Here is a 26,230-nt window from a genome sequence, read left to right on the forward strand (position 1 = left end):
TCCCTCCCTGTGTCAGCCTCCTCCCTCTGTCCGTCTCCCTGTGTCTCTCTCCCTCTATGTCCCTCTCTTCCTCCCTCTGTGTGTCAGCCTCCTTCCTCTGTCCGTCTCCCTGTGTCTCCCTCCCTCTCTGTCCCCCTCTCCCTCCCTCCCTGTGTCATCCTCCTCCCTCTGTCCGTCTCACTGTGTCTCCCTCCCTCTCTGTCCCCCTCTTCCTCCCTCTGTGTGTCACCCTCTGTCACCTCAGCCCAGCTCCCTATGCACACAGAGTTTGCAGGTCTTTGAATGGCCCTTGGCTTGTTCATGTGAGTTTGTTTCTGATCTCCAGGCACCCATTGGGTGTGGTGTCTGTGTCTGCGCTGCTGCAGTGGTGGTGTGTGCTGCCACTCTTTCACAGTGTTGGCTGTTCATTAGCTGCTGTCATGTGCAAAATGTGCCTTCACCCCCATGTCTTCATGCAGGCGTCCGCCATTTGCAGGCAAGTCTTTCCTGTGTGGGGACACGCTGTTTGTCTGGCTGTGACCTAGGCCCTATGGGCTGAGGGCATAGTTGTCTGCTTCTGAGTTGCACTATGTGATTTTGAGGCCCACACTCCCGCCATCCGGGTTACCGTGTCTTGTGTTAGTGTTTTCTGTGGCCTGTGACTTGGCATTGTCTAGCTGGGTGCATGGGGCATGGTGGCGCTAGTGGCATGTGCGTGTTTATGGAGTGTGGTTGAGTCATGCGATGGCTTTGGGGTGGTTGCGTGCATGATTGTGAGTTTGGTTGTGGATGACGTTCCCCCCATGTGAGGTGAGTTGTTTGTGTACTTACCAGGCTCTCGGAGTCCTTCTACTCCCTCCACTGCCACCACCGGCAGTATGGCCATCACCCTCTCCTCCCAGGGATGGTATTGTACGCGTCTGCGGGGCGGCCCTCCTCCAGTGATGTTGGCCTGGTTGTGGTCCTCGGTCATTTTGGCTCGGACCCTCCTCCGCAGATCGTACCACCTGGCTTGGCATTCATGCCTGGTCCTTCTGGTGGCTGCAACAGCATTCACAGCATCGACAATCGTCTGCCACATGGCTGTTTTTTCTGAAATGCTGGTCTGTCTGACCAATGTTCCAAAGAGGTGTGGCTCGACTCTGAGGATTTCGTCGACAAGGACCTCCAACTCTTGGCTAGTGAACTTTGGATTCTTGTTAGTGGGCATGGTGAGGGGTGTGGGTGTGGATGGTTGTGGGGGGTGTGGGTGTGGATGGTTGTGGGTGTGTGTGTGTGGTTGTGCAGGTGTGTGTGTGAATGTGATGAGGGGGTGTTTGTGAAGGTGGTTGTGTGAAGGTGTGCAAGTGTAAGGTGTAGTAAAGGTTCAAGTATGGTGCTGTTGGTTGTCTGTGGGGTCTGGCAGCAGTGAGTCTGTTGCAAAGGCTCATGGTTTGTGTCTGTGGGCCCTTTTTATTGGTCCATTGGTGGGTGTGGCTGTGTTTGAACTTTGGGTGGGTGTGTTATAAGGAGTGGTTGTGTTTTGGGCCTCTGTTTGGGAGTTTGGCAGTTGCAGGTCAGTGAATGTGTTGTATTTGTGCGTGTTGGACATATTTTGTGGCTTTGTGCGATTCAAATGGAGTCTTCTTGTGTTGTTTTGCTTTGTCCTGGTTGTGTCGGTGTGTTTTTAGCATGTGTACGGTGTGGACATCGGCCATTTTGTTGTACAGTGCTGTCCTTGTCTCTGGCTTGGTACGACTCGTACATGCGCGATGTTGGGTGAAGGTGCTGGTGTTGGGGCCTGGGGTGCGCTCCGTACTTAGACTGTTGGTGTCGGGGTACGCTCAATACAGAGGTGGGGGTACGGGCCGTACATACAAGGTTGGGGTCGGGGTTCGCTCAATACATACGCGGGTGGGGGTACGGGCCGTACATACAAGGTTGGGGTCGGGGTACGCTCAATACATACGCAGGTGGGGGTACGGGCCGTACATACAAGGTTGGGGTCGGGGTTCGCTCAATACATACGCGGGTGGGGGTACGGGCTGTACATACAAGGTTGGGGTCGGGGTACGCTCAATACATACGCGGGTGGGGGTACGGGCCATACATACAAGGTTGGGGTCAGGGTTCGCTCAATACATACGCGGGTGGGGGTACGGGCCGTACGTACGGGGGTGTACATACACAGGTGGGGGTTCAACTCGTACACACGGGTGTACATACACGGGTGGGGGTTTGACTCGTACGTACACAGGTGTACATACACGGGTGGGGGTTCGACTCGTACGTACACGGGTGTTCATGCACGGGTGGGGGTTCGACTCGTACGTACACAGGTGTTCATGCACGGGTGGGGGTTCGACTCGTACATACGAGGCCTGGGGGGGGTTGGGCGCGTACATACGGGGGCTGGGGGGGTGTTGGGCGCGTTTGCGGGCACATGTCTCCATGGTTGCTATGGGAGTTCGGTGCGGACGGTGTTTTTTCCATCCGGTTGTAACATCGGACGCACGGGATGGATCGTACTTGCGCGGTCAGACTTTACTTTTCACATTTGTACGGTAAATCGTCCGAGGATGTGTCGGACACATTTTCCGACCCGAGGACGTGTGGGGAATTATTCCCAATGCGATTCGTATGGACTTTTTCATATGCGAATCGTACTTGGCAGTTTGTACGGCACTTGTACGATTCGTACGGTAAAAAGACCGGATACGAGTCGTACGGGGAATTTTTTTGCAGGATCGTAATCGGCACCTACATCTCTAAGTTAAGTGCTTTGTGCTAAGCTGCCAGAGTGGTTCAGTGTGAGCTTGCAGGGACATGTGGGCGGGGGACTGCTGGCTGTGACTGCAACTCAAATCATGCTTTTGGCTGCACCCACCTTCCCACAATACCTGGACTTCCTTCCTGTGACTCTGCTACCATGTTAGTGATTGAGACAGCAATGGCAAGATGACTACCAGTGGTATCCAGTTGTTTGTTTGTGCACAATTTCAAGGCAGGGCCTTGTGCTCCCCACAGCGGATGACATTGTCAGGGTTCTTGGTAAAGACTTTTCACTGACTCTCTTGTGGAGCATAATCCCAGGGGTGTATTTTTGTGTTGGTGGGAGGAGTGTATGTGACAGGGTCTGCTGGTAGATGTAGTCAGAGCTCGCAGTCCTCCTCCCCCAGTCCAGATATCCCACCATGCAGCATACTTCAATTGCAGGGAGTTGAAGTTATATTTCAGGCTGTCTGGCATTGGTGTCCTGTTGTTTATTTAAGCCCAAGTCCCAGCAGGGCCTTGTGCTCCCCACAGCAGGGCCCAGTGTCAGCCATCTTGGCAGTACTTTTGTACTCCCTGCGAGGTGAGCATGGTTCAGTGTGAGCTTGCAGGGACATGTGGGTGGGGGCCTGTTGGGTGTGACTACAACTCCCATCTGGCTGTTGGCTCCACCCACCTTCCCACAATACCTGAGCTTCCTTCCTGTGATTATTTTTCCCTATGTGGTGGTGTGCCTGTGCTGACAAGTTGGCAGGCAGTGGTGTCCTGGTGTTTGTTTGCACACAAGTCCCAACAAGCCCATGTCCTTCACACAGCAGAACCCGGTGTGGTAAATCTTTGTGGGATATTTAAATGGTTTCTTATTGAATGCATTATACCAGGTGGGTTGTTTGGAGTTTGTGTTAAGGGGTGTGTGTGTGTGTAAGTAGCTGCTGGTAGATGTAGTCAGAGCTGGCAGTCCTCCTCCCCCAGTCCAGATATCCCACCATGCTGCATGCTTCCATTGCAAGGAGTCACAATTTATGTTCAGGCTGTCTGGCATTGGTGTCCTGTTGTTTGTTTGAGCCCAAGACCCAGCAGGGCCTTGTGCTCCCCACAGCAGGGCCTAGTGTCAGCCATCTTGGCAGTACTTTTGCACTCCCTATGTGGTGAGCATGGTTCAGTGTGAGCTTGCAGGGACATGTGGGTGGGGGACTGCTTTCTGTGACTGCAACTCCCATCATGCGTTTGGCTGCACCCACCTTCCCACAATACCTGGACTTCCTTCCTGTGACTCTGCTACCATGTGAGTGATTGTGACAGCAATGGCAAGATGACTGACAGTGGTATCCAGTTGTTTGTTTGTGCACAATTTCAAGGCAGGGCCTTGTGCTTCCCACAGCGAAGGACATTGTCAGGGTTCTTGGTAGAGACTTTTCACTGACTCTCTTGTGGAGCATAATCCCAGCTGTGTTTTTTGGTGTTGGTGGGAGGGGTGTGTGTGACAGGGGCTGCTGGTAGATGTAGTCAGAGCTGGCAGTCCTCCTCCCCCCCAGTCCAGATATCCCACCATGCAGCATGCTTCCACTGCAGGGAGTAGAAGTTACCTCTCAGGCTGTCTGGCATTGGTGTCCTGTTGTTTGTTTGAGCCCAAGTCCCAGCAGGGCCTTGAGCTCCCCACAGCAGGGCCTAGTGTCAGCCCTCTTGGCAGTACTTTTGCACTCCCTGTGAGGTGAGCATGGTTCAGTGTGAGCTTGCAGGGACATGTGGGTGGGGGACTGTTGGCTGTGACTGCAACTCCCATCATGCTTTCTGCTACATGCACATTCCCAGCAGCCCAACCTTCCTTCATTTTGACTCGGCTTTCCTGTGAGGTGGTGTGACAGTGGTTGCAAAATGGGTGACAGTGTTTGTTGGTTATTTCTGGTCATGCCTTGCACTATTGGTCTTTAGGTTTGTGCATGTTAGGACGTAGTTCCCTATTACTGTGGGATGGCAGGTATTGTGTTTGTGTAACTGATATACACATCACAGGATCGTTGCCTTTCCGTTGCTATGGCTTTGCTGGTGGTAAGTTGTTTCACAGTTCCCTTGACAGTGCTATATGTGTGTTGCCACACAATGTTGAGTGAATTGGTTGTGTACTCACCAGGCTCTGGTATTCCTGTTAATCCATGTATGCTCTCCAGTGGTAGGATGGTCCTGAAGTGCGTTAGTTTGGCAGGAGGGCCACCACCAGTCATCCTGCTCAGGGTGTGTTCCCTGACGATGAGCTTCTAGACCCTCCTGCGCACATCATACTACCTGCTCTGTATGTCGTCCTTTGTGCGCACACAAGGTGCTTGTGCATTGACCTTGTCAACAATCCTCTCCCACATCTTGGTTTTCTGTGACATGGGGGTCTGTTGGACCAATGTGCCAAACAACTGTGGCTCTACCCTGAGTATTTCGTCCATCTTCACTTCCAACTCACTATCTGTGAACTTTGGATTCTTCTTGGGGGACATGGTGCTGGGTGGTTGTGGGGATTGATGAGATGAGTGCATGTGTGCGTGGTGGGTGTGAGTTTGTCAATGAATATGTGCTTTTGTATTTAAGTGGTGCAAATGGTGTAGTTGTTGTGTGTTGTGTGAGTTGTGGTGTGTCTCTGCAATGTGGTGGTGTCTGCTGTCCTATGCCTGTAGTTTGCAAAGGATCATGGTAGGGCTTTCCTGCCATTATGTAGGTGGAGTTGTGGGTGTGTCTTTATTCTTCCTTTTTTTTGTTTATTTATTGGCTTTGTCATGTGTTCTTTGGGCTTTTTATGTGACTTTTCCTTTACTTTTGTTGTGCATGATGGAACGTTTGTTTGACCGTGTCGGACGCTGGATGTGGCTCGCGCGGGCTAACCCGAGTCTGTCACACTGACATTCTGCTGTTTTCGACGTTGTCGTACAAGTCGGACGCAGAGGGGTCTGTTAGTTGCTAGTCACTATTTGCTGTGCATCTCGGTTTTCATGTTTGTGCTCCATGCGAGTCGGTCTCAATTCACATGTTTGGCATCATACTGCGCAGCTCGTGCATTGCGGGTACGTTTCGGTCGCGTCTATTCCTGGTGCGTGTCGGTCGGTAGGATTCCCGGTCTTTTTCGTATGGGTCGGTCGTTCGGCTTGTGTTCCATGCGAGTGGGTTGTAATTCACACGCGTTGCATCGTACTGCACGGGTCGTACAGCGCCGGTCGGTCTCCGTCCCAGGTCCATGTCGGTCGGTACGTTTTACGGCTGGAATTGGCCCCATAGGGTAAACATCTCTTTAAGTGGCTTAAGACCCGGCTTTTTTGCCAAGCTGAAAATCGCTTCACAAGAAGCCACTATCTTCTGTAATCTTTGGGTAATGAACCGATCCTGGGTCAAGCTGTCATCGGTGTGCCATTGTTTGTGTTTGAGCAAACACAAAGAGATGATGGAAGGAGCGCTGAAACTTTTCAGACACTCACCCCAGTCACAGATCTGGGTTGAATCCATCATCGTTCTTTAGCTCACTTTGTCACCCAGTTCAGACACAGCTATATGCAAATCATTCTTGGCCCTGTGCCTCATGGATACAGTCCAGCTTGAACTGCCAAGCCATGTCTTCCTTGGACCGGAACCAAGCATCCATGTCACATGTCGTGGTAGGCAATATGTTAAAAGTACTTGGTCGGGAGATATGAAAGCGGCAGATTAACTGCGATTTTAAAATGTGCAGTAACCAAAGTTGCTGGGCTGCATTGTGTGAAAAGGAGGGAGTACAACAGCACCATATATCACAAGATATATTGCTGCTGCTCTCTCTTTTAGTTCAACACACATGCAAAGTGGGAAAGGATTTTCTCAAACTTTACGTTTGGCTTGAGGAGGCAATATTGTTTGATGTAATCCCTTTCTATCAAAATTAGTAGATAGGGATTAGCGTCGAAATTCATGCCTCCTTGATGTAAAGTAGTGCATAGTACTACTTTATGTTACTTTAGAGCTGTGGCCCAATGCAATTCAGGATTTGCATTGGAATGTAGGACCTAAAACAGCATTTTGCACCAGGGGTGCATCACTTCTGTGATGCAAATCAGGTACAAAGCATTACTAAATCAACCCCATAAATGTAACATTGTAATGAGACAGATTATCAAGGCCATAAAATTCGAACTACATGAATATCGAGTTGGAAATATCGTGGAGTGGAAATATCGAGTGCAAGAATATCGTTGTCAAGAATATCGATTTGAAGGTAAGTAATAACAAATTTAATTTAAATATATAGAAGTCATTAATATTAATATAGTTGTTCTAAATATATCGATTTTTTTATTAGTGTTAAGTATTTTAACATATTTTTTGAATGTATGTGATGTATTTTTATTTATAAGTATTGTTTATGTTTTTTAATACATGTGTTAAATATTTAGTAATTATTAATTTGATTTTAATATAATTGTGTGTTTTTTAGTTCAGTAGTGGGTTGTGGGTTTATAGCGGAATAGGGTGGGAAGCAATTTAATAATTACAAATTAATAATAATTTTTTATTTATGAATATTTATTTAATAGAAATTGTATATTGTTAATTGTGGGAAGTAATTTATTATCAATTGGTTGTTAATTAATTAATTATTTAGTATTTAATTAATGGTAATTTTGTAATTATCTAGGTGTGGGTTGTGGGGTTTATAGGGGTAATGGTGGGAAGTAATTGTTTTTTATTGATTAATAATTAGTTGTTCATTAATAATAATTAATTGAAAATTAAACATGAAAATTGTGTGATGTATTTAAGGCGCTGGTTGTGGGAATATAGGGGTAAAGGATGAGAAGTGTTTTATATTTCATTAATTAATAATTTGTTGTAAATTAATATTAATCAATTAATTTAAAATTAAATATGGAAATTGTGTAATTCATTATAGGTGTGGGGTACAGGGTTGGAAGTAATTTATGTTTAATTAATTAATAATTAGTTGATCATCAATTAAATAATATATTTAATTAGGGTATTTGTTTATTTTCTGTGTGTGGGTTTTACTTTTATAGGGGTAAAGGGTGGGGAGTAAATTAATGTTGCTTACTTTCTAATTAGCTGTTAAATACTATTAGTTTTTTAATGAAAAATAAGTTTTAATTGTGTAATTATTTTTTTTACAGTTTACGTTTAGCTGTTGAGATTATGGGGTAATGTGTAGGAAGTTAATTAATATTTATTAGTTGTAATTAGTTTTTTAATTAATAATATTTTTTTAATTGGTTATTAATTATGTTAATTATGGAAGTAAATTTGTTTCAAATTTAGACGTGGGTTGTGAATTGGGTGGTGTTATAGGGTAGGAAACAAACAAACTCAATTTATGTAATAATTAATGTTTTTGTTTCTAAATATTTTCTAATTAAAAATATTTATTTGTTTGAAAACTACTTATTAGTTTATCTAACATAATATTTGTAGGTATTTGTCATATGTATTTAACATAAAAATATGTTTGTAATTTTTTTAAATATTAATGTTTAATATATTTGTAATTTAATTATTAACATATTTCGTTTTTTTAAAATGTATTTAGTTTTTTTAATTTTTGTTATTGTTGTTAATATTTTGTTTATATCTGCTACCCTACACTTTCCCTACTGTTGCACTCATTGGAGTGGAAATAGTAATTTTTACACCTCCACTATCCAACAATTTCCCTACTGTTGCACTCATTGGAATGGGAATAGTAAGTTTTACCCCGCTGCTAGCCAACACTTTCCCTACTGTTGCACTGACTGGAGTGGGAATAGTACATTTTAATGGTCCGCTATCCAACTCTTTCCCTTAGGTTGCACTCACTGGAGTAGCAATAGTAATTTTTACCCCTCCGCTACCCAGCACTTTCCCTACTGTTGCACTCTTTGGAGTGGTAATAGTACTTTTTACCTCCCCGCTATCCAATACTTTCTCTACTGTTGCATTGACTGTCGTGGGAAATTTCAGTTTGAAGATTTTTTAATACTTGTCTGCTATCCAACACTTTCTCTTCAGTTGCACTCACTGGAGTGGGAATAATACATTTTCACTGTCTGCTATCCAACACTTTCCCTTCTGTTGCACTCACTGGAGTGGGAATAGTAATTTTTACTCCCACGCTATCCAACACTTTCCCTACTGTTATACTCATTGGAGTGGGAAAAGTAATTTTCTACCCCTCCGCTATCCTACACTTTCCCTACTGTTGCACTGATTTAAGTGGGAATAGTAAATTGTAACCCTTCGCTAGCCAACAGTTTTACTTCCATTGCACTCACTGGAGTTGGAATAGTAATTTTTACCCCTCTGCTATCCAACACTTTCCCTACTGTTGCATTGACTGTCATGGGAAATTTAAGTTTGAAGATGTTTTAATAGTTTAATGTTTTCATTTATAATAGAATGTTTTTTTATTAGATTTCATCTTATTGATATATATATATTTTATTTATTTGTAAATTTCACATAATTTTAAAATGATCAAATAAATTAAAATTAATAGTTTATTATTGTTTTACAGTAAATATATGTATTATTTATTATGTATGTGTGTTTAATTTTTTTAATTACGTTTCTTTGTTATATTTGTTAAAATGTATATTACATTTAATTTATTTTTTAAATACATTTTAACATTTAATATATCTAATATTTATTATTTTATTTCCTGTATATACAAATTCATATTTTGTACAACTATATTTTTGACATCAATATGTTTTTCTGATATATTTGTACATAGCTGTTTAAGTATAAGTAGTCAATAGTTTTCCATTCTATATTTTTACTTCTATATGTTTTTCATTTATATTATTGTAGTCGAGATTCTATCAGTGAACCAGGCTAACGAATGATTGAGGGGAAAAAACAATAAGGCTCTAAACCTATGGCTTTCATTTTAGACGCAGTACTAACTCATAGCTCAATGTGCTGTATATAAAGGATTCTGACTTTTGAATTCCAAGAAACAAACGGATTGCCATGACAAAAACAATACCCCCTTGGCCATCCACCTAGAATGCTAATCTGTGATATGCATGTTGTTTGTGCAGCAGGAATTTTAACCCTCTATGCTACATCCCAGATCTTTCCCACAAGTGCATCAACCACCAGAGGTATCATGCTGTTGTAATTTCTCTGCACACACAAACATCTCTGCAGGCTGTTCTTAACTCAGTTCAGCCTATCATGAAGGGGGCGCCACTTTGACCTTGGTACCCAGTGCAACAAACCTGGTTGTATTGTGCTAAAGCTGGCACTGATGTGTCTGATGTGTCATGGACAGAAGCCTTCTGCATTGCTTCTGCTGCTCCCAGGTTACATGAAGACAAATCTTGCCTCTGTTATTCACCTTTGTTTCACATTGTTGGTATTGGGACATCTTTTTAGAACTCTTAACGCTCCCAAACAGCCCTAATGTGTTACATATACCCTATTGGTGTGCTGAGGATTCACATTACTTTGTCTTTTTTGAGGACCTCATGAATCAGGACCAAATATTGATTTTGGTCAGGCACTATCCAGACGATGAGATAATAGGCACTATATCCCACCAAAACCATCAAACTTGCATCAACCATCATTGTCTTTGCATTCCCAGTAAAAAATATGCATTGCATTGCTGCCTTCAACAGAGAAATAATTTATGGTTATCAACCCACAAAAAGAAATTTAAAACAACATTTGGGCAAATGGGTTGTGAAAATGAGTTACCTAAAGGGCCACTTTTAAAAACTGTATTGTGCAACAGCTAACTTTACATCGACACATATAACTGTGCGTTCTTTAATGTGAGACCAGGGCCTCACCTCATATTTCACCTTGCAACATCAGGCCACCATCTCTACATTTAGCAGTGGGCCCTTTGCCAAGAGAGTGTAGAAAGTACCCATTATAGACCTTGTGTCCTTGCTTGCACGCATACACCTTTTTAAATCCCCCGTACGCAGCTTTGGATATTTCATGAATGTTGATAAAGCAGTAACAGTAAGCATACATGAGTCCTGTGACATATAATTGGCATCTGTTAAATTGCCACGACGTGTACTTTGGTGTACATTACCCCCAGGTCCTTCCTGTCCTCGTCCCATTCCTTAACAAAGTAGAGATGACCATCTCCATGACAGAAAAAAAGAAAAGGAGCATGCTGGGATACCCAACCCACTCCCTCCCACTGGGAGTACATAAGCGGTACCATCCCAGCATGCAGCCTGTTCTTTTTTTCTGTCTTCCGACAGATTGGGACATGTTTGGACTTACCTGATGGATTCTTCACTGGACGTCTCATCGGGGCTGCTGGGCTGTCCTCGCCGTCCTCTTCCGCGTTCTCCTGGCCTGCCGGGCTTGCCAGGAGCCGCGTTGACTTCTGACCGGCCCTTTGCGGCTGGGGCACCGTTCCTCCCGGTGTCTTCCGGGTTGAAGTGCGCGTCTCCCTGTGGCTTGGCCGGTCTGGGGTACGCGCTGCTGCGGCTGTTAGGTGGGTCCTGGGGCTCCGCTGGGCGATGCTCCTGGGTCCCCTACCTGGCGTTTGTTGTCCTGCCAGCCTCCTCTTCTTCCTGCTGCCCCTGCTGCTCGAATGGGTCGGTGCAGGGGCGGGCCTTACTGTGGCCTCGGAGGCCGTTTTCGGCAGACTTCTCCACCCGGCGCTGGTTTTCTGATGCGCGCCTGAGCTGGCTATTAGGGGGCAGTGGGCTTGTGGTGCGCCCTTTTTGCCTCCTTGGTGAGTACTGCGAAGTGGCCCCTTTTTTTCTCCTTGCTGTTTTGGGGATGTGTTGGCTGGCACTCCTTCTGGGTGCTGCAGGTATTGGGGGTTGGGCCTCCTGGAGATGCGGGGGTTTGTGCCCTGGGCCCCATGCATGAGGTGCAGGCGCTCTTCTGCTGGGCTGCTTCCCCGCTTCTGCACTCTCCTGCGTCTCCTCTGGCCGTCCTTCCTGTGTGTCCCTATTCTTGTCAGTGGGCAAGGTTGTGGCGTGAGGCTGGGGCTACTGACTTCCGTGCCTGTGCCTGCAGGTTTGCGCTTGGCATCCACTCTGCATCCTGTGATTCCGAACATGATCCCATGTGTACTGTACCTCATGTTTGTGTCGTTTGAATATGTCATATTAAGCTGGGATGCGTGTCCCTTTGCGGTGGCTTCAATTGCGGTGACGAGTGCTACTGTTTGTGGTTTGGCAGGTTCGGGGCTTGCGCTGTTTGACAGGGTCTGCGCTGAAGCCTACGTTCCTGTGACTTTGATGCACGCGCTTGTGGTTTCGCTACCTGCTGCTGCATCTCTGTTAATTTTTGCCTGGGTTTTCCGGGTTTGGTTGGCTTCTGCTTTCCGTTGGATTCACTTGCAGCCCTGAGTGGTGTCTCTTCCTCATGCCCTCTTAGGGTGCTTGGGTTGCTGCCTGCTTGGTCTTCTGGTCGCTGCCGCACTGTATGCCTGGGCCTCTGGGTGTTGCCGGGGTTTGAACCCGGGGCCTCCTGCTTGTGTTTCTTGCCCCCTCTTTCTTTGCACTAGCCTCTGCTGGTCTCCCTGGGCCTTCCCATCTGGGTTTCTTGTTTTCTTTCGGGTGCTGTTGGATCCAGTCGTCCTCAGTCTCTTCAGGTGTTGGTGGGTTCCTGTCTTTGCTGGCACCTGTTCCTGCGTGCTGGCCCTCTGTGCTTTGCTGGTTGTGTGTGGTGTGGGTCTGCTTGCTGTCTCGGTCCGGGGCCCTTGGTGTCTCCAGCCTGGTTCTCTGCCTCCTGTGCCCCCTGCTCCCGGGGTCCTGGCGGTCCTTCGGCTTCTTCTGCTGCCTGCGGCGTTCGCTCCCGTGCCTTCGCTGTCCTGTCTTGGGCTATGGTTTCCCATGTGTCGCTTCCTTTTTTTGGGGGTTCTGCCTGGGGGGGGGTCCTTCGGGGCTTCCTCCGTGGGTTGTGTGTTCCCTAGCCTTTTGGTTTTTCGCTTGCTCGGCACTTGTTGCTGGTTGGCGTCTGGGCTGGGTGTCGGTCCCTGTGGGTCTTCCATTGGCCTATCCCCTTGGTGCTTGCTGCCTGGCGGCTTCTTGCTTGCGTGTGTGCTGGGCTGCGGCCTTGGCTTCTGTTGCGCCTGCTGCCCACCCTGTGGTTTGGCTGGGTCGGCTCTGGTTCCTCCATGGGATGGTGTCTGATTGCTGGGCTGTGGCTCGCTTTGGGCGGTCTCTCGCGTGGTTTGTTGGCTTCTTCGTGTGGCCTCTTTGCTCTGTCCTCTAGGCCTCCGGCTGTCCTGCCCTGCGGGCTTCTGTTGTCCCTGGTCGGTCCTGGTGGGTGCCTGGTCTGGGGTGCGCCTGGGCTGGTTCCTTGTTGTTCTTGGACTTCCTTTGGCTGCTTGCGGCCTTTCCGCCTGTTGGTTCCTGCCCTTCTGTGGGTTTGAGCCTGGTGCGTGCCTGTCTGGGTGCCTGCCTGCCTGCGGTTTTTTGCTGTTGGGTGCTTCTTGTGTCTTTCCGGGTGCTTTTGCTTGCCCCTCGCTTGCAGTGTCTGCCTTCTGTGGGTTCGCTGGGTCCTCCCCCTTGTTTTCCAGAGGGGGGCTGTTGTGTCCTTCCTCGATTCTGGTGGACCCTTGACCTTGTTGGGCTGTTGGCTCCGGGGCAGTTCTGGTCGGGGCCCTGGTGGCTTCTGGCTGGTGTTGGGTGTTGGCTTGTTGGGCTTGCCTTCTCGCCTGCCGCTCCTTTTGCCTCCTGTGGTGGCTGGGTGTCGTTGGTCTTCCTTGGCCTCTGCCATGGGTGGCCCCTTGTTCTTCGGGTGCCCGGCTCCTGTGCCCTGCCCTGTCTGCTGTGCCCTTTCCCTGCTTGTGTTTGTTGGGTGTCGGCCTCCCCTGGTGCGTGGGCTGCTTTGTTGCTTCCCGCTCCTCTCGTTCCGCTGTTGGGTTGCGGTTGGCTTGCCTCGGGTCTGGGGCTCTGGTTTTTTCCCCTGAGGGCCTGTCGTTGGGCCTGTACTGCCGCACAGGCTATTTGCGGCCTGTGGCGTCTGTGACCCTTACTCTCTTGTTGGCTCTAGGGTGTTCCTTCTCCCCTTGTTTGGGTCCGTTCCTGCTCCCCTGTTGGGTGGTGCGCCTTTGGCTTCTCCGGGCTCCTCTCCTTTTTGGTGCCGGGATTGTTCCAGTGTGCTCTTGGGTCCTGGGCTCTGCTTCTGTTGGGTTTGCCCTTGCGGTCCCTATGTTTGGCCTCCCATTCGCTTGTGCGTTTGGGTGGCTGGTGCGCCTCTCGGCTTGGTTGTGTCGAGCTTTGTGCTGTAGGGCCCTTGTTTGCTTGGGGTCCTCTTTTGGTCCTTGCTTGGGTCCCTTTCTGGGCGCTCCTTCTCTTGGGCTTTATTGCGGTCCTGGGCTGGTCTTCTGTCCTTTCCTGTGCCGTTTGTTTCGGCTGGCTGTGGGCCTGGGTCCGTGGTGTGGGCTGCTGGGCTCCCTCCCTCTGCTTCTTCGCTCTCTGGATGGCCTGGCTGTGGTTGGATGCTGTGCCTTTCCCTGTGCCCCTTCTTGTTTGGGGGTTCTTTTTGCCTCTCCTTTCGGGTCCTGGTGGCGCTGTGTTGTGTGCCTCCTGGCTGGTTGGCCTGCTGGTTCTCCGGCTGGCTTCTTGGGGGTTGGGCTGTTGGCCTCCTTGTTGGTCTTTCCTGTTTGCCCTTCTGCCTCTTGTGTTTCGCCTTCGGTGGTTCCTTGGTGTCCTCCTTTCTCCTCCTGGCGGTTGTCAGGCTCTTGGTTGGTGTTGTTTCCTCCCTTCCGGTTCTGGGGTGTTGGTTTCCCCGGTTCCGTGTTGGGCCTCTGTTGTTGTCTTTCTTGATGACCTGGTTTTTTGCCGGGTCTGTTTCGGGTAGGGATTCTTTGCTCTCCGTGGCCTCCGTTGGGCGGGTTGCTGGGCTTCTTGTCCCGGTGTCTCCTGCTTTGGGGGTGTGCCTCAGGGCCTGGCCTTTTCTTGTACCCCGGGTTCTTTTCCCGGTGGGGTGGCCTTTCGGTTCCTGAGGCTCTTCATTGTCTTGGCTGGGGTTGGCCGTTGGCCTGGTCCTTTTGTGGGTTTATGGCCTCCGGGTTCCCTGTTGCTGCTGTTGTCATGGGGGGGGGGGGGGGGGGGGGGGCTTGCTTGGGATCCCTGCCCCCTTCTCTTTCCTGGCTGTTCCTCAGGGTGGGTGCCTGTTTGCTTGTCCAGTTCTGCCCTCTTTCGTCTTTGCGATTCTGCTGTTGGCTTCCCCTGGCGTGTTGGGGTGGTTTGGTGGTTGGTCGTGTCTTGCCTTGTTTTGTTTCTTCCTGGGCCTTCGGCCCTGCCGCCCTGTGCGGTCTGTTCTCCTCTACTCCTGGCAGTTGGGCTCGGTTGGCCTGTTTGGTCCCTGGTTGGGTGGCTGCCTGGTGGTGCCTAGTTCTGTGGGCTTCACCCTTGGGGGGTCTCTCCCTGGTCGGTTGCTCTTTTCTGGCTCCGTTTCTCCGTTGGGGCGTGCCTCTTTTCCCTGGCCTTCCTTTCGTCGTTCTTGTGGGGGGGGGATTGGTTTTGGCCCCTCTGGTTGCTCCCTTGGGGCTTAAGCTCTGCGTGTGTGGCTCCTGGCTTGCCTGGGGGGGCTCTTGTGTTTTTTTCTCTGATCGTCCCCTGCTGGTTTTGGGGTCTCGGCTCTGTCCACGTGGTTGGGGGCATGCTTGGTTGTGTGCTCCTGCCGGCATTGTTTTCTCCTTCTTGTGGGCTCCTTTTGCTCCTGTGTGGTGCCATTTTTCGGTCTGGTGCCCTTGGCGTTGGTGGGGTTCCGGAAGTCTGGTTTCTCTGCTTTGGTATTCTCCACTTTGTTAAGGAATGGGACGAGGACAGGAGGGACCTGAGGGTAATGTCCTATTACTTACCGGTAATCTTCATTACTCCTGGTCCCGTTGTCCTCGTTTCATTCCTTACATCCCTCCCTCCCTCCCTGGCGGCCGGCCTTCCGGTTGTTGGCTTGGTGTTTTCATGCTGCATGCTGGGATGGTACCACTTATGTACGCCCAGTGGGAGGGAGTGGGTTGGGTATCCCAGCATGCTCCTTTTCTTTTTTTCTGTCGTGGAGATGGTCATCTCCACTTTGTTAAGGAATGGGACGAGGACAACGGGACCAGGAGTAATAAAGATTACCGGTAAGTAATAGGACATTACATGATTGTGCTGATTTATCATGAATTGTGGTCAAATATGTTTCTCAAGCAACAAATATATCCTGATATGGCTTGAACCAGGGTCTTAATTGGTGATCGTGGTGCGTGCTGAACCTGTAACAAGGACATGGGGGAACCATTCGGCTTTTAGCAACTGCACAGATACTCCCAGGTTGTGCATCTGCTGTTTTCTGCCCCAAATGTCATTTGTCCATGTAGCCCTCATATACAGCCATACGACTACAGGACAGGCTACTGCATCATTGGAATTAGACTGCACAATTTGTTAGGCAGCCATTTATATACAGCTGTGTGTGTTCTTATTAGCTTAGAATGTTTCAGTTTTTTTTGTAATTTCCTCATGTTTTATCCTCACACGTGGTTTTAAATTTGTAATGATTTTAATTAATCTTCCAAAACATGAATTACTTACTTACGTACAGCTGTGTAGAGTACTAAGACGCAGGATTGACAGGGCAGGTGTGACAACAAAGAATGCTTTGTATTATGACATTAAGCGCTATATCAGACCTTGAGTGGGTAAGGTCTGCCAATTCCAATGATTATTCTTTGCTAAGTGTCTGTGGCTTAGTTGCTGAACTTTTGTGCATACCTGTATTACATGTTGATGAACTCAAATAACAGGTATGCTAGATTGTGTTCTAAAGTAACAAATCCATCTATGCACCTCAAGTGATATTGTGATGGTCTTGAAGGTCAACGACAATTGAGTCTTTTCTAGGGAAGTTTCTCATCTGAAAGCAAGCATAATGAAACTTATTGAGGAAATACAGAATCTGTTCTGAGATGTGGCTAGTGCTGACGGTCTTTCAAATGGCAATAGCATACATTTAATCAAAGACCCTTCACAAATAAAGGAAAGGTAGATCTGTTCATTGAGCATCAGTTGATTGAAGTGCTCCAGTGTAAGGGCCTCTGGGGCATATTATCAAGAAACGGTGTTAAAATTATCACCTCTTTAGCGGCAGAAAACTGCCGCTAAAGCGGCGATAATGGGCTTGATAATATGTCCTTGAGAATTCCCATAGAAGCCCATGTTCTGGTGTCAACATGGGCTTCTATTGGAATTCTCTGCGGCATATTATCAAGCCCATTATCGCCGCTTTAGCGGCAGTTTTCTGCTGCTAAAGCGGCGATAATTTTAACGCCGCGCTTGATAATATGCCCCTCTGTTTTTTTAATCTGGTGAGAGGATGCCGAGAGCTCCCATCCCACCCCCTTCCAAGGACCCTTCAGCTATCAATTTAAGGTTCCCATATGGAGGGATACTAGCTCAATTTTGCAGAAGGCCAGGATGGGATGCCCAACTCTTTACAAAAATACTAAAGAGCTGCTCTTCCACGAGTTCACCAAGAAAGTACAGAAAAAACATAAAAGCATTTACAGCTAAAAAGAATCCTAGGGAAATATAGGTAAAATGCATCATGCTGTTCTTGGAACAGATCCAGGGTATTATAGAGGGAAACTACTGGCACTTTTCAACTTCAGATAAATTATTGGACTAGGTGGATGGTTGCAAGATGAAGGTATCAAACAGAAGTTTAGATGGGCAATGGGCCCCTCAACAGGAGTTGAGTGCAAGACTACAGTTTGGGCTGGTCCTGGGAAAGCAAACATACCTTCTTGATGATGAGGTAAAGGACAGGCATCTGACATCCACACCTTCATATTAGAATTGTGAACTGGCATCGTCCATTAGGTCAATGGATTAAGCCACCTGGTCGACCTCGAATCTGGGGAATTGGGTTCGAGTCTCGGCAATGACGCTGAACATCATGTGATTCTGAGCAATGTAAAGCGCTCTGATACCTGAATCGGGTCAAGTTTGTGCTATATTAAACTCTGTAAAATAAAAAAAAATAAAAAATACATTTTCAGATGATAATGATGTGACTCCCCAACCATGTTAACACTTGCTCATTGGTTATGTGATGCATTAAGAGTTTTGACACTAAACTAATATGTATTGTTTACAGTGAGAGCAGTGCCATCCCTCTCTGGCCTATTGTACATTGACTGATGTATTCTGGGATTATGGTCCCTCTTGCAGCCCGTGTGCTGGACATGGAGTTGAACACTGGCAGGAACATGGACAGGGACAACAGGGTCAACAAGCTTTTGTTTGTTTGTATATAGGAATCACTGAATTTAGGTGGTTGCTTGCCCAACCTATTAGTGTGCAAAAGTAGAGCAGAGGGCAAGGGAATATTTGTGTTCTTCCTGATTGTTGCACTTATCCTTCACAAGATGTAGACCGCTTCTGGGTAAGAGGAAGTTCAAACTCTAGAATACCAAGATGTTGAAGGCTCACTGAATGAAGATATCAGTGATGGGACATGTTAGGAGTTTGTTCTTTGTTTTTTCTCTTTTGTTTGGCAACGTTTATGATGACATATAAGTGGCCGGAAGAGCTCCTAGTAGGATGAAGTATTTATAACTCACACAGGGGTGGGAAGTTGACAGTGAGAATAGAACAGGTGGCTGTGAAAACTCTAGGCATGGAATGTGAAAGGCATGAGTGGCAAGATTAAAGCAAACAGGTTTTCTAGTTTCTACAGAGGCACTAGTCGGATATGGTCCCTCTACAGGAAATACATCTGTTGGGCAATGAGTGCCTATTTCTGGGTAGAAGATGTTGCAAACATTTGTGTAGCAATGTTTTCATGTACTGTGTATGGAGTGGTATTCCTTATCAAGAAAAAAGTTACAGGTTGCTGTGGGTTAAACATGGGGAAACCCACAGGGATGGTATGTTGCCATTAGGTACCCCATGGTAAACGTTGGGCTAACATGGTTAGTGTGTTTGCTCATGCCATATAATTGGAGATGTTCTTAGACCACCTAGGGCCTTTGTTGCATAACACCTCAGAATTTCAGGTTAGTGACTTTCAAGTAGGCATGTGTGAATTTGTTTAATTTGCTTTCAAGTAGTTACGCAAAAATATGACAAAATTACTTCATACATTATTGGGCAAAATGCGAATCCAATATATTACGCTATAGTTCAGTGTGAAATGCATCACATCATCACTTTTTGGTGTGAGGACGCATTTAGACAATAGCAGTGTGAACAACAGCCACTTGCATTATGTTGTTCCTTTTTCTTGGATTGTATGATTCTGGTAGCCCATGAATGGCGCGTAACTATGCAAAGTGGTGTAATGGGATAGGTTGGGGAATTTCGTGTGCCTAGAGTAACACAAAATTCCAGAAATTACACAAATTAGCTCAGTGTAAATCCAATTTTTCCCATGCCTATTCTAGAGCAATCATGGAGATGAACAATAATATCAGGAGGGGAGCGGGTAGCCTGCACCTTACAGTACTGAAACAAACTTCTAAGGCATATGGCTTCCACAACATCTGGAGAAAAGGCATAGCTGAGCTAGGCAGGTTTGGCAAGACTGATAGGAAAATGAACACATTCCTTGAGTTATCTTTCTGATCATAAGGAGTGTTACACTGAAAATCATAGCAAAATAAACAAAGTTTGATGGGCAATTGAACTAAAAAAGATCTGTTAAAAATTCTAGGTCAGAGTTATCTAAGTTTTTATGTCAAAGACAGAGACATTTGAAATTAATCTTTTCTCAATCGTCAACCAATGTGGGTTTTTGAATAAGAGAATACACATGATTGATAGGGCAGGTTAAGCAACAGCCTGGCTGCAAAATGTTGAACAAGTTGTAAATGGGTGATGAGATTTTTAAAGAGCCCAGCATAAAGACAGATTCAGTAAGCAAGTTTGGCTCTAAGACTTGATTGAATAAATTGAGCAATTATTTTTGGTAAAAAGGCCAATATCTACCCTAGAGTTCTTAATATCAAAACATTGCGAAGTGCATTTGAAATTGTGAGTCAAGACGGACAGAGAGCAATCAAAGACAATACCTAACATACAGGCTGACCCAACTGGTGGATGGCAATCATCCAAGTGATAAGGTTAGCCAGCTCTTTGACTAGAAAGAAGGTTTAAGACCCACTTCCACAATTTCAGTATTATCTGAATTAAGTTTTAAGTGACTGTTACCCTTTTGTTTCGCAACAGTAATAATGCCATTCTGAAAGTCTGATTTGAGTCTCTCCTGGTTCCTATCAAGCCTTAACACAGTTTGTCTGTCATATGTATAGCATCAGAAGAAAACAAGAGAGGCATGGATGCATTTTGCCAGAAGGGTTTCATATATGCCAAGGAGCATATAATGTACAGAAGACCACTGAGGAACCTCTCAAGTGATCGTCTGACAGGAGGAAGTAAACTAAGATAATGTCATGCCATGCCTAATGGTCAGATAAGAAAGGAAGAAGGCTGCTGCACGTGTTTTCCTGTGGTACCAGCCCCAGACAATCTGTTGATAATTACTATGTGGGACATGGTATCGAAGGCCACAGAAAGATCAAGTAAGATCACGTTTGGGGACCCTCAGCTATCCCTCAGCATTCACAGCTGATTTTGGTTTGAAGCAAGAGCAGTTTCTGTGCCTAGTGCTTCTCAAAATGGTGCAGTACCTGGGTGAAGAGCAAGCATTAGGTGTAGCTGCTTTAAGTCAGCTAGGAGCTGTAGTTGATTTAGATGTAACTATACACAGAGAGTTGCCTACTGGTTTATCTAAGCTATTTAGTGTCGGTAGTATATTGATGTTATGCTCACTAGGACCCTTGTGGTTCTAGGTGGACTCTGAAGAGGAAACACATAATATACGAGGAGGTGTTAGGGAGTGTGAAGTATGAGGTAATGCACAGTGTGTGAGTGTTTGCTGAGGAATAAAGTAATGCTTGATAGCACCCCCTGTGTGGTGTAATTTATCTGCATGCTCCTGGGCTGGGGAAGATTCTACAGTGTTAACTATTGAAGCAGCACAAATGTTGTGCTGGAAGCAAAGGTTAATAATTCCATACCTGAATACCTGTTTTATGTTAGTGGTTTCCGGTTAGACTTTGGAATGCCCACGGGTCATAGATGTGGCTGCTGTATTGTGGGTAACATTACAAAAGGAAGAAAGGAGCCCAGAGGATTAGAGACTCAGACCGAGAGATCCTGGTGAAGGAGAGGTCCCTCACAGACCATATGGGTTCATTGGCATAGCAACATCTCTATAGCCTGAACAGTGGCATGGCAAAATGGCAAAGATGCCTAGGGCTCTAATGGAATAAAGGAGATCGGATCCCCGTCCCATTCTGGTGGTAACAACAGCCACTGATTGAGGTGCAGACGGCGCCTCACACCTCAGGGTTCTGGTGTCATTGCACCTGCTGCTCTATTTAGGGCTACGCGAAAGAGGAAGGCCATTAGACCAGCAGTTAATTGGTCTGCAGCTATTGTTTAACTATTGAAAACACATAGCTTTGTGGTTGGTATCTTCCAACTGATTCATAATTTTTTTGTTTTCTTTGCCATTCACACACTTTTTTCGGTGATCAAACATCAGCGCTGCAGAATTGTTAGTCCATTATTGAAAAATAATAAATATCCTTACATCAGAGATTGTATAGTTATTGAGAACAAACTAAGGTAAGGTAAGGTAGTTGCAGAATCTCGCAAAGTTTTAAAGAACTGTGCAAAGTTGCTTGTGTCCCAAATTCGCTGCTGTGCACTAGACGAGTGGTTTGCAAGCTGCTTGGAGACACTGCTTGATAGGGCATACTTTCAATAGCACTTGAGTGGAGTTTAGAGGCTTGAGGTACACAATTCAAGGAAAAACCCAGTAAAATCAAAAATGTTTACCAAACAACCTTGATGGTGTGTTTTAAGCAGCTGGGGCACGAACCTACATCGGAGTGAGGAGATTATTCTCTTATTAAAGTTGATAAGTAAGAATATATAGAAATATATATATATATATATCTTCCCAAATATGTAAAAGTTTTTTGCCCTTCCTCTCGGTATGTTCTGTACTCTTCAGATCTGCCGGTAATTGCAGCATTGCTGCTTCAGTCTGGAAAGAGGCTGCATCCGCACAAGTTTAAAGTTAATTGAAGATGACATTAAATTAAGAAAAGTCATTGACCTAAAATCTCCTGGCTTCACATTATTCATGATTATGCACTGATGATTTTTGAGCATCTAATGTCGCTTCAAATGGCCTTGATAAGTACGGCCTGTGGTTGAGATGCAAGACCGCACACATTCCGTGTGCAAACAGTTTTACAACCGTGAATTAATGATGGATGCATTCTGATCATCCTGAACTGATTCACAGGGATTCTTCTATTAAAATGAAATGACACTGATGTTGCCGTGTAAAGATAACCCTTTTTCGCACAAAATAATCTGAATAGTGAGTACACAATAGAAGGATCAAAATAACTATTTTGGGGCCCACCTGTAGCAACACTGGGTGTGTTTTGTAGCGTGGTTTATGTCCATATGTATCGAAATGTAATGCACATTTCACTCATCACACATTCTTTGTGGTGGGAGAGTTGCAAGACTGAAAGGGAATCATTAAAGACAAGACCCCTGATTAAGGTGGTCTATGCCGACACGCGTCTGGTGTTTGCATAGTCGATGCACCCAATACCAGAATAAACTTACACCAAACAACTTCAGCATGCACATCTCCTTGAATACTGGGCAAGGTTTGCAGGTTAGAAAGATTTCTGGAGTCTCACACCCAATCTACGCACCACTGCCATATATAGGGCTGGGAAGCTGTGAGGACTGTGCGCTTGTTATATATGGGTATATATTTGTGTGAGTGTGTACATATATGTGTGTGTGTGTGCTTCCTCAGCAGTGTCATGTGATCAAGGCCCCACGTGGGCTGAAACGCGTTATGGAGGCGGTGGTGTTGGGCATGAAATAAACTACAATTGCACCATCATTTGGGTTCGCTTCGTCTGTTCAACAAATCCTTAATTTGGTATAGAGACAATTCTATTGCATTTTTAAAGGCCGTTCTCTCCTTTCACTCGGCAATGCGCGTCCCACATAAATGCAAAATGCCGCCTGCTGATAGGCTGCGAGTTCCCACAGACGTGCCGCGTTGTAATTTAAAGCTCACAGGTTGCCCTTCAGATTCAAGGAGCACTCTAGGAACAACAATGCCATGCAGACTTCACCAGTTCAGATGTCGCGGCCTGACGAGTTGGGATATCGCCCAGCTCATTTCGGGAGGATCAACGCCGAAATTATGACTCTCCAGCTCAGGGGGCCCATCCAGGGCAGGCATTAGGGATCTTCTGAACCTGGCACCCATACATGGTGAATTAGCGACTCACTACAAATACCACAATCCTGTGGGAACTCGCAGCCTATCAGCAGGCGGCATTTTGCATTTATGTGGGACGCGCATTGCCGAGTGAAAGGAGAGAACGGCCTTTGAAAAAGCGCAAGCGTAACGCGTCAGGCCGCGACGTCTGAACTGTTGAAGTCTGCATGGCATTGTTGTTCCTAGAGTGCTCCCTGAATCTGAAGGGCAACCTGTGAGCTTTAATATATATATATATATATATATATATATATATATATATATATGTTAGAACTGGCACATTGGTGTGGGTCTCCCTTCCATTTTTTGGCTGTTGCCTCATATGTTTCTGCTGGTGTTAGCTGCTCAGGGCACTGTGCCACTGCTGTCCAGTGCCACAGTGCAAGTGCTCCCTATTGTAAATTAATGTTTAATTTGTGATTCCATGATTGGTTGGTTTGGTTTACCTGTCAGACCCTAGTACAGTGCACCAGGAGTGCCCAGGGCTTGTAATCCAAATACTGCTGGTGGGCTTGCAGCACTGGTTGTGCCACCCACAGAAGCAGCCTGTAAACATATGTCTAAGGCCTGCCTTTGCAGAGCCTGCGCGCAGTCTGGCACTGTCATGCTGACTGGGCAAGTGCACCCACTTGCCAGTCCCTAAACCTTCAATTTTCTTCATATCAGACACCCCTATGGTAGGCCCAAGAGCAGGGTGCATTGTAAGGATAAGGTAGAACATGCCCTGGTGTGTGTGGCATGGTCTAATAGTGAATTACAGCCATTTTCGTTTTTCACTATTGCAAGGCTACCTGTTCTCCATAGGCCAGAATGGGCAGTTTGGTTATGACATCTTATAATCCTAACTGACTCAGAAAACATGGTAGAAATTCGAATTTAGTATGCCTGAACTCAGGATGATAAAATACATCTTTTAGTAAAGTTGGTTTTAACATTCTGTGTTTGAAAATGCCACCTTTAGAAAGAAGGCATTTTCTTGTCTAACCATTCAAACCTGCCTCCGCTAGGCTGTGTATTCCTTTGTCTGATTTCTTTGAGTGACAGGGCTGGGGAATTCCAGGAGACAGTGTGAGGTGTCCCAGTATTGAATAGAGAGATCTGCATCCGGATGGGTGGGAGGAGTTGCACCTGGGACCTGAATAGGGCTGTGCTTGCCTTCCACAATGCTGGCTCCACCGCCTGGGAAGCTGCTGATGTCTCTGCCCTGCACAGTGAATGAAGAGAAGGAATCCTGTCAACAAAGTGCTCCAGGGCTGTACTTGCCTTCCACAATGCTGGCTCTATCTCCTGTGGGGCGTCTAATGTTTCTGCCCTACACTGTGAAAGGAAAGGAGAAGTCTGGTAAACAGAGTGCTCAGGAACTGCTTTGGACTGGGCAAAGGCCCCTCTGCCTTCAGAGGACAAAGGATTTCTGGGTATAAATATTGGGACCCTGATTCCAAGAATTTAGATCACATTGGGAAAACAAGAAGAACCTCTGCTGAGGGAGGAATCAGAAGAAGCTGAGGAGGAAACTATCCCTGAACCTGGGGGATTGGCCTGCAGTGGTTGCCTTACTGCCAAAGAGAGGAGAAAGGAACTTTGTGTGTACTTTTGCTCAACTTGTGAAGGATCTCCAAGGGCTTGGAAAAGAGCTTGCCTCCTGCTGAAGTCTCAGGAACAACAGACTTCACCCCCAGCTCCCCAGAGTTCTTTGGAAGTGCCTGTTGCTGTTGTTGGGCCTTCTGAGGGACTGCGTGTCGCAAGGAGCTGGAAGCGCGAGCTATTGTCGTCGCATCTCATAAAGTGTGTCGTCGCTGCAGCATCGCATCGAGCGGAAGCGTCTCGCATCATCCAGGAAGTGTCTCGCAACGCCGAAGAAGCGTGACGCCATCGCAGCCAGCGTAGTTGTTGCATTGCACCGCATCAAGAAAAGCGCCTCGCATCCACGGAGAAGCGTGCCACCGTCGGAGCTGCTATGATCGCATCGCGTAAAGGGGTGTCGCCGCTGCAACACTGCATCGAGTGGAAGCGTCTCGCAAACGTCGGAGAAGAGTGTCGCTGCCAAGGCCGCTGTCGTCGCACTCCGTAAAGGGTGTCACCGCTGCAGCTGAAGCATCGAGTTGAGTCTTCTCGCAACATCGGAGAAGCATGCATCTGGAAGATCTTCACGTCTTTATTTCTTTGCACCAAAAACTTCATCGCATCAACATTGTTGCAACACTTTCGTTGCCCTGCGTGTCGCATCTAAAAGGTACATTGACTTAAAGTGTTGCGTTTAAGAACTTAAGAGAACTAAGCAAAATTCTACCATCTAAAGTAACAGTATTGCGTGTTTTTGTCGTTTAATGGTCTTGTGGTAAATCTATATAAAGAATACTTATTTTTTATATAAAACCTGTGTGGTGTCCATCTGTAGTGTTGTCACTTGGTTACTGTATGTGTTCACAAATGCTTTACACACTGCCTCTGAGATAAGCCTGTTTGCTCGTGCCAAGCTACCAAGGGGGTGAGCAGGGTTTATTTTAGGAGTGTACCCCCTTACCCTGACTAGAGGAGAGGGTCCCTATTTGTCACAAGTGCATACCTGTGCCAACTAGAGAACCCCAAGTCTAACAGTATAGATATATGCATATATATATATATATTCACTGAAAAAACATAGGTTTCAGGGCTGTTATAGTTAGCTGGACATTTCACTCATACAAAACCATTGAAATTCCTCAGTTACAGTTAGTTCTGCTAACTATAACTCACGCGCCCTCAATCCACTGCTGATGATGTCACATATTACATCATTCATGACATGGTCAGTGACATCAATGATGACATCTCAAATGACATCACTGATGACATCATCCAGTGACTGTGTGTTTCTGTAAAGTTTAAATATGTTTAACATATATAGGGAAAGGCATATTGAAGAATGAGTGGGTGTATAAGTGTCTGAATGGATGATTTTGTAGGTGTGTGACTGACTCTATAAGTGAGTGATTAAACGTATCTTACTGAATGCATGGGTTAGTGAGCAAACTGTGTGAATGTCTGTATCCATCTGTCGGTTGGTGTGTAAATGGCTGCATTGGTTTGCGAATATCTACATGAGTCTCTACATGGGTTATTGATTGGTTGTCTGAGTATCTGTATGGGTGCCTGAGTGTTTGTGTGGGTGGGGTGTGTGTGACTCTGTGCACAGTTGTGT

This window comes from Triturus cristatus, chromosome 8 (genome assembly GCF_964204655.1).
Source record: "Triturus cristatus chromosome 8, aTriCri1.1, whole genome shotgun sequence".
Lineage (NCBI taxonomy): Eukaryota > Metazoa > Chordata > Amphibia > Caudata > Salamandridae > Triturus > Triturus cristatus.